Here is an 18,823-nt window from a genome sequence, read left to right as displayed (position 1 = left end):
TTTCTAGTACTGTGGATGGGTCGACGGATTTTAATTAATGTCAATAGTTGTTATCAAAATATGTTTTTATAATTATTCATAACATATAGCCGTAACGATAAAATAACGCGGTTTAATGATAATTACTATATGCATAGTAGCTAGTGATATCCTTTTTGTTTTCTTCTAAATAACATTGTTCAATATACAATTAAATTTTGATCCAGATGATAAATGTACTGGTCTTACAACAATTACACGGACATCTGTTTCAAATTACGATTATTCCTTTGAACACTTTTATGGTAAACAAGGGTAATTTCAAAATGTTGCAACATCCCCTCTTCAAACTTGGCTTGTACAGGATATTTTAAGAAAGTCATTTTTCAAGCATTCTAGTATAGTTTGCCTAATAGTTATGGTGACCAGGTGCAATATTTTCTGGTTTAAACAGCGTTCACTTGTATCAAATCTGGAATCGCAATAAACTTTATTCAAATCTGGTCGTAAACTAAGGAAATAACGTAAAAAAAACTTCGGAGCCACAGTGGTAAATTGTGTGTTCACGTCACGTTTTTGACATACTGTACTATACAATATACATACATTAATTGAATTCAGTTCTATGATTATATAGTGTGATTTACCAATTATTCTCACCAGTATTTTCTTTAGTAAAAAATTCTTTTCAAATCAATGCTTTATAGTTATTAAATGTTAATAAATAAGGTAATATTAACTATCAATTTTAAAATGATCATCCCCAATATATTCCTAACTTATTATCATGAACTTGTTTAAAAATAAATTTAAATAACTAAAAAGCTACTCGTTTGATTTTTGATTAAAAGTCAACATTTTTAAAACAGTTTTATATTTAATAATTTGCATACATTAAAAATGGCGGTTCTCATTTAAAAAAAATAAATGCTGTCACTACAGGAAACTTCATAGATATAACTACGTATTTAAAAATGTATTGTACAATTGAAAATTCTTAAAATCAGAATTTAAATAAATTCATTATTAAATGAAAATATAGGGGTGAACATTCTTGGTGAATGGCTCTGTTTAATAACAATGTATATTATTATATAAACCATCACTGCAGCTTAGTCAGCTATCCAGCTATTCAACCCAAATTTCTTTTTGTCACTCTTTGTGACTGAAACTAACGACGGTTGTAATATTATTTATTTACCAATCTCATTGCGTCAATCTCACTTATATAGGTACATCAGAATTCGACAATATATTCTATTACATACAACTATGTCTCTTAAAATTTTTATTTTTTATCCTCGTGAAATGTAATATAAATAATATAATAATATTCACTGCACATCGTTCATTATATCGAACGATAGTCGTTGTTTTCTGTATCTACTCTCTACTCTACATAATGTCGTGTATATTATACATGTACCGCGGTAATTGCTTAGGAGTGAGTCATTTTGAACACGCATTTAGTTTTGGGTAATATATGTATAATATAATATTATTATATTTATAAAGGTAGTATCCGGCGCCACAGTAGACGGAATACGGTGTTGTACGACTGTTTTTTGTTTGTCTGTTTGTAATTTGTAATTGTTTTGTTTTTTATTTTCTAATGACCGTCGCTCGAAATAGATTATATTTTGTCCCCCTCAGACCACAGGCAATAGACTCTCGTACACACAAACGTCAAGTATGCACCTTCAACCCAAGAGGGAGAAAGAATTCCTATATCGGGATCACGTGCGCACACTCCATGGAAGTCGTAAGCTGAACGTGCATACTGTGTGTGCGTGTGAATACGCCGGTGTCTCGGCTCGGTTATAAGCAAAAGGCTCTCTCTGGGAACGAGTTTCGATGTGCATTAATAATAGATTGACTAATGACGTGTTGTCTCGGATTGGTTTTTTAAGAGAAAAAAAAGAAAAAAAAAGTTTTAATGCACAAGTGGTTTTTTGTTTTCTTTCTTCTTGTATATAATAATATTATTGTTTCTTTGCAGCAATAATGCTCAACTGCATTTTTATTGCACCAGCAGGCGCCCGACAAGATGGAACGGCGATTATTTCGGTCATGTCTGGACAACTCGAAATGAAAGGGAAAAAAAATAATAATAATGATCGCAAAAAATTCTGTTTGAAACGATTTTTTAAAAAACAAAATAAATGCCAACTTCTTAGTGTATAAAACAATCGAATAATTTAATGTTATTTATTAGTATATTGTCTCCACCGTGCGTCGGTACCTACCACTGTAGTAGTATTATACAATAAATTATAAAATATGCAACACTGCAACTGGTGATAAAAATGATTCCAATATTACCATTAGAGTTAAATTATTTAAATAATTATAATAGCATTATTTAATATTCATTATAATATTGAGATTTTGTTAAATTATAATAACATTTATAGCTTATACAAGCTCTGTAAAACTATGCTCGTAAAGATTTTTTACTGTCGTCCGTTTAATTTATTATCACATATGTTAACTAACGTTCCCGGCCCCCTTGACATTGGTTATTAAAGAATAAATAGTAACGATATAATATTATAGTAGTTGACCGAACCATATTTTAATCGATTTGTTCGTGTATAATGTGTGGTACTGACCAGAAAATAAAACATTTATTAACGTTTTAAGATAACATAAACAATTTCTACTAAGGAAATTATTGATTTTACTGTGACGTGTGTGCGACATATATTTTTTTTAATTTTCCAGTATGGCTTTGAAGAAAACTTAAAAACAAAATATGAATCAAATCAAATATTGAAATTCAGAGTCCTTAGACTTTATTGATTTTTAAAGTAACTACTTCAGATGTTATTCTTGACAACCATCCTCGTTGAGTTATAATTCATTGACTACATAATATCTATTGTTATGTTTGGAAATAAATTTTAATAAAATTAGCCTATAAAGTTAATATTTTATAGTAGTATCAATATACATCGCTTCTACCATATAAATATACATGCTGCACTTTATTCGGTGTTATACATACATTGTTTGTACATCATAACGTATTTTATTTGTTAGTAGTTGTATATTATATATTGGAAGTAATAAAAAAAAAAAATTTAATTTGACAATTTAATGGTATAGGTACAACGTAATTAATTACACAACGTATCATGTCTTATCGCTAAATGTCGATATTCATCAAAGATCAAAAACCTTAACTAGACAAGACTCTGAACGAAGATCTGTTTAGTCCTCCTTCCTTGATATTTTCATAGGAAAAATAGTAAAACGCTAACAGTAGGCACATAAAAAATATTTACTAGATATTCTCGCATTAAAAATCGCCTATGAAGTACACTTTACCATTCTAATAACCTAAACGAAATTAAGCTCCTATTTTTTTAATATATATAACTTTAACACTTTAACCTTTACTAATAATATACGAAAAAGGTAATAGGTGTGAGCGAAACGAGACAAGTGCTCAACATCCTGTCTATAGTCTCTGCTTATATATTTTTTATTTTTTTATAATTTTATGCGAGTTTAGGAATTTCACGTGATACAAAGTATTATGTTTTAATTATCCGGTTGGCTGCGTTCCATTATTCTATATGTCCTTAATGGTAATAACGAGGTTTGAAAAGTTCTGATTTGTGTCACATGTCATTAATGTATTTTTTATACAATTGCCGGTATAACAATAATTTCATATAGGCAGTGTAATAATATGTAATAGAAAGGAATTTTACTGAACATTTTCTGAAAAATTGCACAACATACGTAATTCGTAATTTATCAAACATTTAAAACAGCGATAACTTCACGATAACTTTTTATCAGAAAATAATAGATATTTAGGACATAGGTACATGTTTTTATTTAATACACTTTAATGCACATTATAATTGTTTATGTCAGTATTATACATTAATAGTTAAATATTTTTTTATTATGTTTTTTATCTATATAAATCTATTTATTTCAAGAATATTTAAGAAAAAAATAATTTATAAATAATAAACAAAATATTAAAAACCATATATTATTACAGTTATCTATAAATACACTGTAATATATATTATATAATATTCTAAATTATTTGTTTCGTATTTAAATAAATAATCTCATAGAACAATGCTTTGAAAAAAAATTCTCAGATATTAACATAGCTTTTATAAACTCTATAGTATGCACAAATCTGATAAGGAACAAGTAAAAAGGATAAAAGTTTAGTTATAAATTAATTATTTTGATAACTTTTAACTTAATCAGTCAAGCAAACGAAATGTTAAAAAATAACTTAGTTATTTCTTTGCGTCGATGACTTAAATTTGACTTAGTTATTTTATTAAAACTAAAATTATTTACAAGTTTTATATATATAAAACTGTGCATCTCTTTTTTGATTAATTTATTGTCAAAAATTACATGTTTTCACAAGAATATTATCATCAACACATTAACAAAACGAATATAAAGCCTATGAAATACCCGTAAAAGTTAAGCATAATAAGTCTAATTATCTATAAACATTAGATAATAAATTTCAATGGAATAATACCAGTGTTTATAAACGTACATAAACAAACCACCACATAATGAGTATACGACAATATATTACTCAATAAATAGGTATATATTTTAGGTACTAGCTTTATTATAATGTCATAAGATGTTGAAAATCACCCTGATGGTGTTATATCAAGTATGACAATTTATATTTTTCTTAATTAACCCTGTAGTTAATAGTTTGGACATGTTCATTTTCTTATTTCTTACTTTTATTAAAATTATCTGTTAAATAATCATTGATAGATACTATTGCATAAATCTCAAAAAAATCTATGAATTTCATTATTTAAATAATTCGCTATTTCACAATAGTAATAATTGAATGAATATTTTTAAAAACGTTGTATTGAATTAGTAATAATTATCAATTACTCCATTTATTTGATTGGTTTGAGTTATAATATTATAATCAAATCGAATTGGCGCATATCCGAATGAAAGCGTGAAAATATTAATTATTTTGTACATCCAGTTATTCAAAAATTGTGTTTATTCTCAAGGCGAATTATACTACGTTCTTATTATAATAGTATACATTAATGCATTAAAGTACCACATAATTACTAATTTTTAACTAGAATTAATGTATACACATTAATATTAATAAAATATTCTTTGGTACGCTTTTTAAACGCTCTATTCAGTCCATACTCAGAAAATTTTACAATAACTTAATGATTTTTAAACACTTAACAGTCTAATACACTCGTGCGGTGAAGGTCAAGAGCAGTTTACGAGTATTCGTGCTTGCGTACAGTGTACCCATCAATGAAGATTTTTTAAGTCTGACCGACAATAGTATAAATACAATGTGCGTGTTTGAGTGGGAGTGTGGGAACAATACACTGTAATAACTCTTGTAAAATATTATGTAATACGATTTAGACATTAATGTTATTGGGTCTGAAGGTATAATACGTTTGAGTGCATAACAAATTATTATTAAACGTTTGATTTTTAAGATAAAAAATAAAGCTACTAATGAATCGTGACCCAATGTACATAATATTGTAGAGTGCAAACGCACATTACAAGGGCCACTTTCGTGTAACTTTTCTCATCCTAATTATTGGAATTCTTAACAAAAGATTTACGTCACAACCGAGTGTTTTGTTATGTTAAGTTCGACATCTCTCTAAAAATGTTTCATTTTGAAATCGGTCAATCAATAGTCGATGTAAAATATAAACCGAAATCTAAATATTTGCACTATATAGTTTTGCTATTAAAGTCTTAATTAAATAAATCACCGATTGTTAAGAAAAACCTATTATCATCATACAAAATTAAAAATTTCTTTGAATTTGAATCATTATGATTTTGTCCAGAATACAGTTAACAACAACGAGTATAAGTGTTATCACTATAAGTGTTATACGTGTTATCAATTTTTTTGGAACTATATGATCAATATTCGTTTTGTGGCACTAATGAACTTAACTCGGCAATAATTTTACGCTATTCGCTAACGTGTATTGTATATATATATATATATATATATATGTATATTAAGTATCTGTGAACATAACACATTACGCACGAGTTTATTTTCATTTTGTTTTTTGACCTGTCTATGGACGTTTTAACTTTCAATTGCAATTTTCGTCGTATTATTACATATTTGATACTTAAATTTGCAAGACATTAGTAAACAAATAATTATAGCCATACGTGATGCGTCAAAGAGCTGACGCCAACATTTACGCAGCTATTCAAACTCATGAATATTATAATACGTAAATGGCAATTATAATTTGTCCACCATTAAAAACTTAGACAATTACGGTTTCAGAACTTATTCGATTGGATTTTTACTTTTCCATTTCTGTTCACAAACAATAATAATATATGGGAACGTTACCTGCTTATTACGAATTCAAGGAAGTGCCTACCTACCTGTGTGTAGGTGGAAATCTTCCAAAACACCGTAGCAGTTTATACCAACGTCGAAAAAATGTAAAATTATTATCCTCAACTCTGGATAAACGTTTCCAGTGCACCCATATGCATATATTGCATGTACAGTTTTTTTTTTTTCATAATAATATTATACTCGACGTAGGCCTTAGCAGTATATTGTGTTGCGACGAATATACACGCGTCTTGTAGCAATGAACTTTATCGAGCAATCATTTTTATATACTCCGACGCCCGTTGTTTGCCGACGTGCCCGTCACTTAGTCATATATTATGCGTGTCTATTATACACACGCGTACATTATGTACACTGCACACTGCAGTGTACAAATGTATACAATACATGTATATAATACGCGCACAACACATCGCGTTCAAAAGTAGTAGTGAATACTGATGCGATTTATAATATGTCATTATCGCATATGTGTGTGTGTGTTTGTGTGTGTGTGTCTAATATATATATATATATATACCATACGGCAACGTGTAAAAAAGACTTCACCACCATACGTTTTTAATTTTTTTTTTTTTTTTTTACGAATCGGACGAACGTCATTGTCTGGCCTGGCATTTACTATATATATATGCATAACCTAACTGGGGGAACTTGGGCTGCAGTATAGGTATACACACGCACACACACACACATACATATATATATATATCCAGATCAGATAAACTAATCACAATACACATCATCCGTTAATAATGCATAATGTCGCCGCCAGCTCAATGTTACGTATTCACAATAACATGTGCAATTTCTTTTCGAGACATTTCTAACTCCAATACACACTTCCGGTATAATAGTATGGATACCCACGCACGCACGCACGACTGACGATAATTGGCAACAAGTCAACGACGACGACGGCGAGGACGATGGTATTAAAAAATTACATAGCACTGCGTAGTAAAAACGCACTGGAATAGAATGTGTGGTTGACCTTTTTTTCTCTCTATTACCGCCTGCCCCTTCCCCCTCCTCGTTCCATCACCCTGGACAGCACCACATTATAGTCGTATACGATATAATTATGTAATGAAAAAAAGGGTCTACACACTGCGTTATCGTCTCAGAGAATTGTATTTCTCTCACGTAACTTATGTATTTTTCTTTTCTTTTTTTGAAATTTTCAATTACACGTTCTCGTCTGCGCTGATATGCGACAACAGGATGCCAGGAATCAGAATGCCGCGCTCAATATATACGTGGTACAAATACTGCTGCGCGTATATTTATCATTACAGTATTGTAGTAATAATTTATACGAAATCGATAACGGTTTTTCGTCTGCGCGTGTAATATTTTATTATTTTTAGGTAAGGCATAATATTGTATTAAATTATAAGGTGGTACGCGCAAACACCGCATCCAACCATCATATTGTTCTTTTTTTTTTTTTTTTTAAACTGAAATTATATTCTTTGTGACAATCTATACGAATTTACCCTAAATACATAGTACTTATAGCACGATAATATACGCAAAACGATTGAACATAATGGATAATATCGTACGGTTGTAATAGGTTAAAGTGTTCGGCGTAGCTAAAAAAAATGGAAACAATGCGCACTGCGGTCTCAGTCGTCAGCACGATTAGCGACTGTTACGTAACATTACGCACGTGATTATTCGGACGATGGTAAAGAAAAGCCTCGACTGTAATATTATTCGCGCATTTATACTAATATACATAATTCAGCAGGTGGCTATAATAATGGTAGCAACTGCCATAACGTGAAACTCGGTGCTGCCAGCCCCCAGGTACAGAATGGCACTTATATTACATGACATATGACTGCGTATAATAATGTCCGTTTAAAAAAAGCCGTTTTATTTTTATATTCATTTTCACTTTATTGTGCTGGTTAATAATTAATAGTTACGGCGGTTTATATTATGAAAAGTGTACACGAATGCGGAAGACTATAATGTAAATTTGTTCGATTTCCCATAGGTTAGGTTAGTAATAGGTAAGCATAAGCATTTCCCAAATTAGAGCTACACAAATAATTTTAGAAAATATTACATGTTTTTACCAGAGTAATATCTGACATAGATAAATCTATAAAGATGTCAAAGTATTCTTGTTCTCAATAATCGATGAATGATGACCATTTTCCGTTCGATCGGTACCCGATTTCAGAGTATTCCTGCGACGGTAATAATATGATTGATAGCTGATGGACATTAAACAAAAGAAATCATCTATACACTTAAGTGAAAATGAACGTAATAAATCAAATTCATAAAAAATCTAAACCGTCTATAATCTACGGTGCAAAATGTCCTATCAAATTGTTGACCGAAGAGGTTGTGATGCATCTAAAAACGTAGCATTACTACCCCATTACCACTTCCCACACCAATTCACACACAGCGTGCTTCATTCGCCGCTAAGAAGCTTTTATTGTTTAATAATACAACTGACGAAATTATCTCGCATCTCTGTGAATTAAGACAAATACAAATTACAAGACATTTTTGCGCGGGCAAAGTGTTTAACGCGTGTCGTTCATCACTATTGCCGTAATTCATAACACATGAACAATATATTATTTTAGTACGTCGTGCTGTATAATATTCATGTATATATACTGTGAGTGAGCTGTTCCCCGTTTATGACGAGAGTGGCGATTTCGTTTTACCAAAATTGATGTGTTTTTAATAGACCCATCGTGCCTTATAACTCGCATTCGTAACAATAATAAATTGGTTTGACAGTGGCGGCGACGAATCACTCGGTATTAACTGCATAAATACATATAAATAATAAATATATATAATGTTTATGCATATAGTAGACACGAGCACAAGGACTATGTCATCGTCTCAGGAAGAGAATTTCGCAGGTCATTAAACGTTGTATAAAACTATGTAGAATATGAGCATGTGTAATGTGTGTGTTTTTTTCGTTTTTGATGCGTATCTATATTTGGACTTTAACGGTCTGTGTTTAACGGTCTTCCTGTTTTATATTACTATTATTGTTCAAGTTATTCCCCACACTGTACTTTTCATTTTACACAGATTGAGTAGGTGCAGTATAAAGGCCTCTTATATCAGAAAAACTACAGTATACGGTTGGTTACATTATAAAACAAGTGTGTTGATACGATCATAAATCATGGACAAAGAGCATTTTCATAACTTGAGATCAAAACTTTACAGCTAATTACATTCAGGAAATACTTTCTGATTTTAATATACATATTTGGATACATATTTTCTTTTTCTTTTTTTTTTTTTTTTTTGTTGTGTGTTTAGTTAAAATAGTAAAATATTTCCCATATTATTTTTCGTATTTCTGAATAGAAATGATAGTTAAGTTTGAATATTTTCCAAAATATTGGTTTACAAAAATGTTTCATCTAATTGATTATCTGGTAATAATAATAATAATAATAATAAACAAGTGTGTTAATTGTACTGATTTATGAATGGTGATTAAATAATATTATTTATACGATGCAGCTTTAAATAGGCGTACGCGCTCAATTAGAGTCAGTCACCGGTGGTCATTAACTTTACTATTATAAGTATTTGTGAACTGTCGCTCTCACGTACAACATTTCATAAGACATTTCATCTCGACATACATTTCAGTTCAAAATTTTGATTTGATTTATTCATACGAAATAATACAATAAATATCATATTATAGCTGTTTTAGAGAGCAAGCAAGTCGGAAGGTAATATAGAGAGGTACCTACTTACAATATTATACGCACATTTGTGTATTCAAATGCAAACGCACTCGGGTTATAGTCAAACCAGCAGCTGCTGCTGTTGATAACTTGATTAATGCACATTATACGCGAGATGTTATAACTTACAATGTACAACTATAATATGCGTTTCAATAATATTTTATTCATGTAGATATTATTATTATTATTATTACGTTCTCGTTTGTCACGATCGTTGTATTGGTTTGTTCTCGGCCACTTTTATCCGATTTCTATTTCGGCGTTTTCGTACGTCGCGTCCGTTGTCTAAAAATGCAGATCCCGTGTAACCAACAAACTCTATGCGTGTAATCATTGTTAAAACACTTAAAACTAATGTATAAATTTGAATTTTTTATTCGTTTACAAATAGTTACATTCGCATAATATTACTATATTAATAGTATTATAATTCTTTATGTTTGCCATGTATGTGCCCGTGATTATTATATTTATATTTATAATTTATTTAGTACAACACGAGCCTATTAAGCTTTAAGCACTTCAAACAATAATAATTAATAGCAATTAATATATCTAAAATCAAAAACAAGGGCCTACCTATGACCATGCGGTAAGTGGAGTGCGGAGGGTGACTATTAATAACTACACATATATTTTATATATTGCATAAATATTTTTTGAATAAATTAGTGTATGATATAAAATAAAAAACGTTACAACCATTGATGATGAGGTGAAAAACGCTTATTTAAAATATGTGAACAATATAAAAATGTGCCCATAAGTTTTTTGCTTTGAATTAACGTTTGCGAACTCAAATTCAAATAATTTTTATTATGTACCTAATGTATTTCAGTATACATACGTACTTACAAATAACAATCGTTGTAATGTCCACTTACATGTTTTATCTTACGAGAACTCATTAAAATTAAATTAAAATAAACGGTGTCTTAGAGTGTAAACTATAACGTGAGAATTGTTTGAAGAGATTTAATAATTATATTCTCAATCATGCTCAGCACAATATTTATGCACCTATTTTGTTAATCTGACTTTATTATTCTGCTCGTGAAATTTAATAATGTAAGAGATATTATATCGAAACCCATGTCTTGTATGCATTTTTATGTTGCATACTTACATTCGATTTGACGTAATTAAATATTAAAATCAAACTTTTTTTGTGTTATGGCAAATAAATAAGTTGTAAACATGTTATTCAACACTAAAACTAAAAAAAAATAATTTATGAATATATTATAGACTGTATTACATTACAACAATTTCATTTTTTTAAGAACGCTTTTTAAATACAATTGAAAATTGAGTATTCTTTAATTAAAATAATAAACCGATTGAATTGATTTGCGTATTACTTTTTTGTTAATTATAAATTATAATATACTTAAGAAAAATCATATTTTATGACAAGGTCACTTGAATATGTACATCAATTACATCCAATCCTCAATTTATAAATATTAAATAATCAATGAAAAAATTTACAATTCCTATTTATGAATAGAAAATATTCTGAAATAAAAATCTAGTTTTTAATGGTTATTAATTTTACAGCAGTGAATTTAATACGATTTTGTTACATTATTAAATCAAACTAGTCAATTATTACAAAGATATAATATATACATAGAAATAAGAACAATGTTTACAACAACACACAAATCTAGTTTATGTGTATATTATATTTTAATATTACCTAATATTTATATGTATTTAATTTTTAGAGCTATAATTGTAAGTGGTAAATTATTAAGTTTATTCTTAGTATTATAAAGATAATTAAATATTTTTTCATAATTCATATAACATTAAAAACATTGAAGTTTGATCGATTTGTGTATATACAGAATACAATTATGTAACTGCTCCACAGAATAAACATTTAAGATGGTTTAAATAAAATATCAGGAATATAACGTTGTTTTATTTTATCAAAAAAATGTTTTATATTCTTGGAAAAATAGAGATTTATTTTGAAATTCTCTTTTAAACTGACGATCACAAAACTACGGTTAAATTAAAGTTTCAATTTGTAAAAATCAGACGACTAGTTAACTTAATTGTGCATTTTCAACCATAGTATACACACTATGAAAATATAATACATAATATATTATGTATATTAAAATATCAGAATTATTTATTTATCACAGCAAATAATAGAGAAAACAGATTTACAATATTATAGAACAAAGTGAATAATTAACTTATATTTTAAAATGTACATGTACGATATAATATACATAATTAAAACACAGTTTTGATTCATATATATAAAATAAATATATATATTTAGTTAATTTATCTTATTTTATCTTTATCAAATTAGATTAAACATTAAAAGGAAAAGACTTGTATTACAAACTTTTTTTAAAAATTGTTACATTTTGTATTAATTTAAAATATTTTAGAAATTTTTCTTTAGAGTGGTTTTTTTTAATGTGTTATTTAATGTTATTTAACATTTATTTAATGTAGTTTTTATGTTTATGTACTAAGTAACTAACACATGAAACTGACTTAGTATAAGTTAGAATTAATTCTGATATATGAAAATACATATTTAACGTTGTGTATGCCAAACATTTATATTTATTAAAATTATTTCAATGGACAAACTCCGTCTAGTCTTATGTTTCAAAATTATTCAGTATTCATTACGAGAAACAAAGATTGTTGCTATACTAAAACCAAATAATTTTAGGAGTACAAATAATGACATGAGGAATCTATAATTTTAGGTTTATATCGTTTCTGTCAATCGTTAACAGATCTTCGAAATGATTCTCTTGAAACGAATTTAGCCTCTAATAGTAAAATCATTTATAGTGACACAAACTGTTTTTAGAATTGTTTAGAAAATTATATGAACCAGTGTTAACGCTAACTAATTTTATTGAAAACGACTTCCAGGAGAAAAAAATCTGGAACAGTATAATTACACTTATAGAGTTATATATAGTATCAGCCTATGGCACATTCTGAGAAATTGACTTACTGCTTAAGCAAGAATCATTAAATTTAAAATTACTTTTCTTTAATAAACCGCTTATTTTCATAATGAAAATTCGAATTTAATTTCAATTCTAGAGTAACCTATTACTTATTTAAATCAAGAAATTTAGTTCATTTACAGAATATACAATCAATATTTAAACTATTTAGTATCATAAAAAATGTCTTCAATGTGAATTATTATTTGTCAGTTGTAACGGCACATTATATTTTCAAAGAAAATTTTGTTTTTATTATTTTAATCATAATGATTTTTAAGTTTTAATAAATGAATAAATTTTAATTACTTTAGACACTACATACGATATCTTATATTTTTAATCACAAAATTTAAACGGTATAATAAATGTAATTGATTAAATAGATTAAACAATAACGTACTCAATTCAGAATACATTAACACGTTATGTAATATGTGCCTATTATCTTAATTTTATTATTTGTAACTAAATGTAAACGCATCATCACAAAACAACTACTCGATTACCTTTTACATCGAAAAACCAACCTAATTATTATTAATGATAAGTTAAGTTACACCTACCATTGTTATAATAAATAATATTTATGGACTCTAGAACTACTTGTTTTAGAATCTATAATGTTCAAAATAGGTGCACACTTTAACTTTAATTTATTTTCACTTGTTAAATAATAAATGGTCTACATATTTTATAAGTATGTATAATATAAGAGTATTTTAATATAATAAGTGTTTTTTATAGTTAAATGATAAATTGAATTTGTAATTATTATTTTTTCTCTCTACATAATATTGTGTATTTTAACACTTTTGTATGCATAGTTTATTGTCTTATATTTTATACCCTTGGATTTTCAACCAATCTTCTTAATGACACCCAATAATAATTTATTCAAGAAAGTTATCTTATCTAAAAAAAAAGTACCTGTTTAATACATCTATTCTATCAGATTTATTCTTCGCTGACACGAGGGAATATTAAACGTAAATAAACAATAAAACACTTTGAACTTACAACTTATACCGTGAATTTTGATATTAGCAGAATATATTTAAGAAAAATAATTTAGTTAATTATTTAACACATACAGTTAAAGCTATATAGATCAAGTTTTTGGAAGAATGATCAAAACCTATAATTATTATAGCATGAAATAATTTACTATGTTTAATCATTTTAGATATTTTAAGCATATTACATTTTTTTTAACTATAGTCAATTATTTAACAAAATTGTTTAAATTGTATTTTATATTGTTTCTATGTTCCACATGAATGCAATGTTCTCTTCACCTGTGCATATTTAAACTTGATAATTTTTATTTCCTTATCTAAACTATACACGGAAAACTTATACACTATTCATATATTATGCTTTATAGATTATGGATAAAAAATATTGTAGATTGAATTGATGGTTTTTCTCTTTTCAAGGACAATCTGGACAATAATATAAAAAAAATATATATAACTTAGAATGTTGTTAGCATAGTTTTTTAATATGTGATTTAAAGCATATATGTGTCTTGAAAACAATAAAAGAATATTTTATTTCTTCTCAAGACAACTTTTATCACTTTTGTCTGACCTTAAAGTCATTGTATTAAATGTTAAACATCTTAAAATAAACCAAATTCACATTTTTTTTTATTGTCTTTCATTCAACTTTTTTTTTTTTTAATAATATAAACAATTATTTAAATTTGTTCGTGTTACTGTCTCTATAAATCAATTTGAACTTAAAAAAACAATCAAGTATTTAAATATAGTTTCATAGTGAAAATAATTCAAAATACAATTGTTTTAAATTGTTATTACGCGAATATTATGTATTATTAATATTAAAAAAATAATAATAATGAATTAATTATGGTCTATATTTACTAGATTAAAAATATGTATTAATGATTATTTTTTTATCGACATGTAGTCTTATAATCACAATAGTTTGATTTTTTTTATTATTTATTAGTATAGCTTAATTTTACACTTAATACGTATATTAGTGTTTATAATAAAACAGATGAGTCCGAGTTAACGATTCATAAATGAATAGTTAATTTTCTGTATAAAACCATTATATATCATATAAATGTAAACAAAATAATTTTATATTATATTTGTTATGTGATAAATAACTTAGACGATTTTATAGAAAAATAAATAAAAATTTAAAAACACAACACACATTTTTTTAACATTGTAAACGAAATTAAAAAAAAAAAAAGTAAAAAATTGCATAATTTAATTTATACAATTAGTTTAAAAAAATCATTCAGTCAATAAGTACAGTTGACTTAAGTGAGCAGAATCAAATATTTTTAAATATTAATCCTTGATGTAAATAAAATATTATAAGGTACTTATATTTTATAATATATTATAATTAATATAATATAATTATTAATATACAATTATTTTTACGATTACTTATTTACACTATAAAATATAAATTATAATAATGGTGTGAGTGTCAAATAACACATGTGCACAAAACGTAACGTAATATTTTTAGATAATTAATATAAAACATTTGGTGGATGATGTAACTAACAATAATTATTGTTAAAGTTTGATATGATTTTATTTTTTACAAATTAAATAACATAACAAAAACGTTTTACCAGATATTGGTTTATGTAACACATAATAATGTTTAATTATGTTTCAAAAAATATTTTTAAACGAGAGTCAACAAATAATTCCACTAATTAATAGAGATGAAAAACAATGTTATATAAATAATGAAAAAACTTGATCATAAATGTTACGCATATCGCATTTGCTTACGTATATCATAACTAAAGGTCTATACATTTTATAGCGTATATAGTGCGGTAACATTAAATATTTTCCATCAGGTTTAACACACTATTTATTTCAAATTGTTTATTTTATCACAAATAAATAATCCAAGTGTCACTAGAGTCAAAAATGTCGAGCAGTTCTCAAAATTTCATCGAGGTCAAAAACAAGCAAATCATAAAAAATCGTTTTAACTTAATCCCCGCCCCCAATGCTGTAATACGCATAAATAATATCACTAGGTTTCCGTTAAAAATATAGTAAAAGGTGCCACGCAAAAGGTGTTTACCATGTCCATAATAAGTATTTCCTATCAAAATTTGCATACAAAAACAAAAAAACAACGTTTACCGCACGTACATTATGCGAGGTCTGTCCGGAGTGACGCATGTACAGGTTTAACCCTTCGCGTTGACCGTGTACCTATACAAATAATGACAATAAATCCGTTACCGACCAGGGTAGTCCTACACGCGCGCACCAACGGTGGTCTCGCCACCGCGCGGGGTTATTACTCCCGCAGGCTTTTGGCGAGGGCACGCGGGAAAAACGCGCGTGCGTCGTGGCGGCGATAACACGCCGTGTTTTCGTTTTATTTCCCCTCCCTCCCATCGCTCAGAGCACGATCATTATGCAAATATGGTATCGAGGTTTAATACTGTTTTTTGGCGCTATAAAACCGTATTGCTATCATCATAATACGTCGACATGGCGTTCGTGATGTCCCCGTGTACTTTATAATATTATTATTTTCTTTTCTTTTTTTTTAGTGTTGATGCGTGCCGTCGTAGGATGGCAGAACGCGACGCAACGTTTACGACCGCGTTGCCAAGGGTTACCGCACACCGGGTATACAAAATAATGTGACGCCGGCGTGCGACTGTTAACGCCGGCGATACGGTGGCCGGCGCGCGCGCACTTCGAAAACCTTGAAAAAACGTACACAGAGCCGATGCGTATACGTATACATTTATATGTAAATATATATATATATATATGTATAGCGTCTCCCACGTGGAATAATACGCCGGCTATATTATTTTTATTTTTTATTCTATTCCAGTTTTTTTACGTTTAAAAGTACAATATTTGTTAACAATTTATAACATTATTGCCGACTTCGACTTGCAGCACCTTTAGGGGTGGTCGTCAACACGGCTCTGTTTCGTATTATAATGCGTTTGTTTATGCAACAACATTGCCCAGACGCGGTCTGCGCGTACATCGCTCGCAACCCGCAACAATGTAAAATACCGGATTTCAGACTAATGGAGCGATCTACACATAAACTATAAGGACGTCCGTTACAACAAAACGTGCCGATTAAAGGACGCCCGCGAATAATATAAGGACCGCTGATTTTGACTAACCTGTGGTCATAGTGGGGTCCGCTGACCGTCCACGGCGTCGGCAGCACGCGGTTAGAACTTTGGCTGATGCTGGTGCTGCTGGTGCTGGTGCTGGTGGTGCTGGTGCTGCTGCTACTGTTCCGCTCCTCGTCGCGGTTCACGACCGATCCCTCTCGCGACGTTCTCCCCCGAGCCGACCGCGCGCGCGTCTGCGGCCTGCGCTTATCGATGTGATTATTTGTTTATCCGATATGATATGTGTTTTATAGTTTGATGTCGCGCCGCGATTAGCACAAACTTCTGCACTCGCGACAAACCGTCGGACCGGCGAAATCGCGGCTCGAGAGGTTTTTCTTATGGCCGTGTTAGATATTATAAGTGGATACAATACAATAATGACTATACCTAACTTTCGGGTATATATCCTGTTATATTATATTATTACTACCGGTGAGCTGGCCGGGAGAATGAATGAAAGCGTGAAATGTGCTCTCGGCGCGACGTGTATTATGTGTGTAAATGTTGTTGTTGTGATTTTTTGTATTATTATTATTATTATTATTATTATCATTCGCACCGGACGGCGGCGGCGGTGGATTGGAAGAGCATGCGCGCGCGTGTGTCGGGAGGTCTGGACGACCGGAGCACTGCTACTGCGATCGGCGGCGCCGCGCTCGCTCGGTACAGTGTCGGTTTGCCGGCGAAGCCGAGCCGCCGCCACCGCCGCCGCCGCCGCCGCGCGACCCACAGACGACCTTCGTGCTTGGCCGGCTTCGATCCAGATGGTGTTGGTGCGCCGCTCGGCGACGACCGCGGCGTTGCCACGTGACGAGATACAAAATATCCTCGGCCGCCGTCGCCGCCCAAGTTGCCTCCACCGCCGCCGCTTTTTTCACATCCTGTCCGCTATAGTTTACTGTGACCGGCGCTCCGTCGCCTCCTCATACCCCTCTCTACACCGCCACCCGCCCCGCCGCCGCCGTAATGGTATATAATATTATTGTAATTTTCCACTCTCACTGGTAGCTCGTGTGGGCTTATGTCCAAGGCATACGTCGTCTCGCGACTTTGGTGTTTTCTCTCTTCTCTTTCACTCGCTCTCTCTCTCTCTCTCTCTCTCAATCACTCTCTCTCTCGCTGTGTGTGTGTCTCTCTCTCTCTCTCTCTCCGTCAGTGTCTTTCTCTGTACCGTCGTTACCGCAGCGTGACGTCACGTTTCAAAGTTTTCAAGATTACAATTGTTTTTGTTTTCATGCCTTACCTTCTGCTGCCCACTGCACTTTTCTTCGTATACACACTTTCCACTCCGAAGAACAACCGATCGTTATAATAATAATAATAATAATAATATCATATACGCTGCAGTCTCGCTGCACGGCGCGTAGGAACTGCATACCTACATAATATAATAATTGACCGGTGTGTGTGTGTGTGTGTGTGTGTGTGTATAATGTGTATACGTGTCGTGGTCGATGGTGACTTTCTATATCCACCGAATCGCAATTATTAT

At 30.1% G+C, this 18,823-nt stretch overlaps 1 protein-coding gene across 1 annotated transcript in view; it reads right to left on the bottom strand.

The window, feature by feature from the left end:
* Positions 1 to 17,980, bottom strand: part of LOC113555605 (solute carrier organic anion transporter family member 3A1) — a 37,823-nt gene extending 19,843 nt beyond the window's left edge. Inside the window, exon 1 of the mRNA XM_026960059.2 lies at positions 17,335 to 17,980. The gene's annotated coding sequence lies outside the window, so the exon portion shown is untranslated. The remainder of the gene's footprint in view (positions 1 to 17,334) is intronic.
* Positions 17,981 to 18,823: the final 843 nt, after the last annotated feature.

Source organism: Rhopalosiphum maidis, chromosome 1 (assembly GCF_003676215.2).
Source record: "Rhopalosiphum maidis isolate BTI-1 chromosome 1, ASM367621v3, whole genome shotgun sequence".
NCBI lineage: Eukaryota > Metazoa > Arthropoda > Insecta > Hemiptera > Aphididae > Rhopalosiphum > Rhopalosiphum maidis.
Note: the sequence above shows the minus strand (reverse complement) of the source record. Positions and strands in the feature narration are given on the sequence as shown.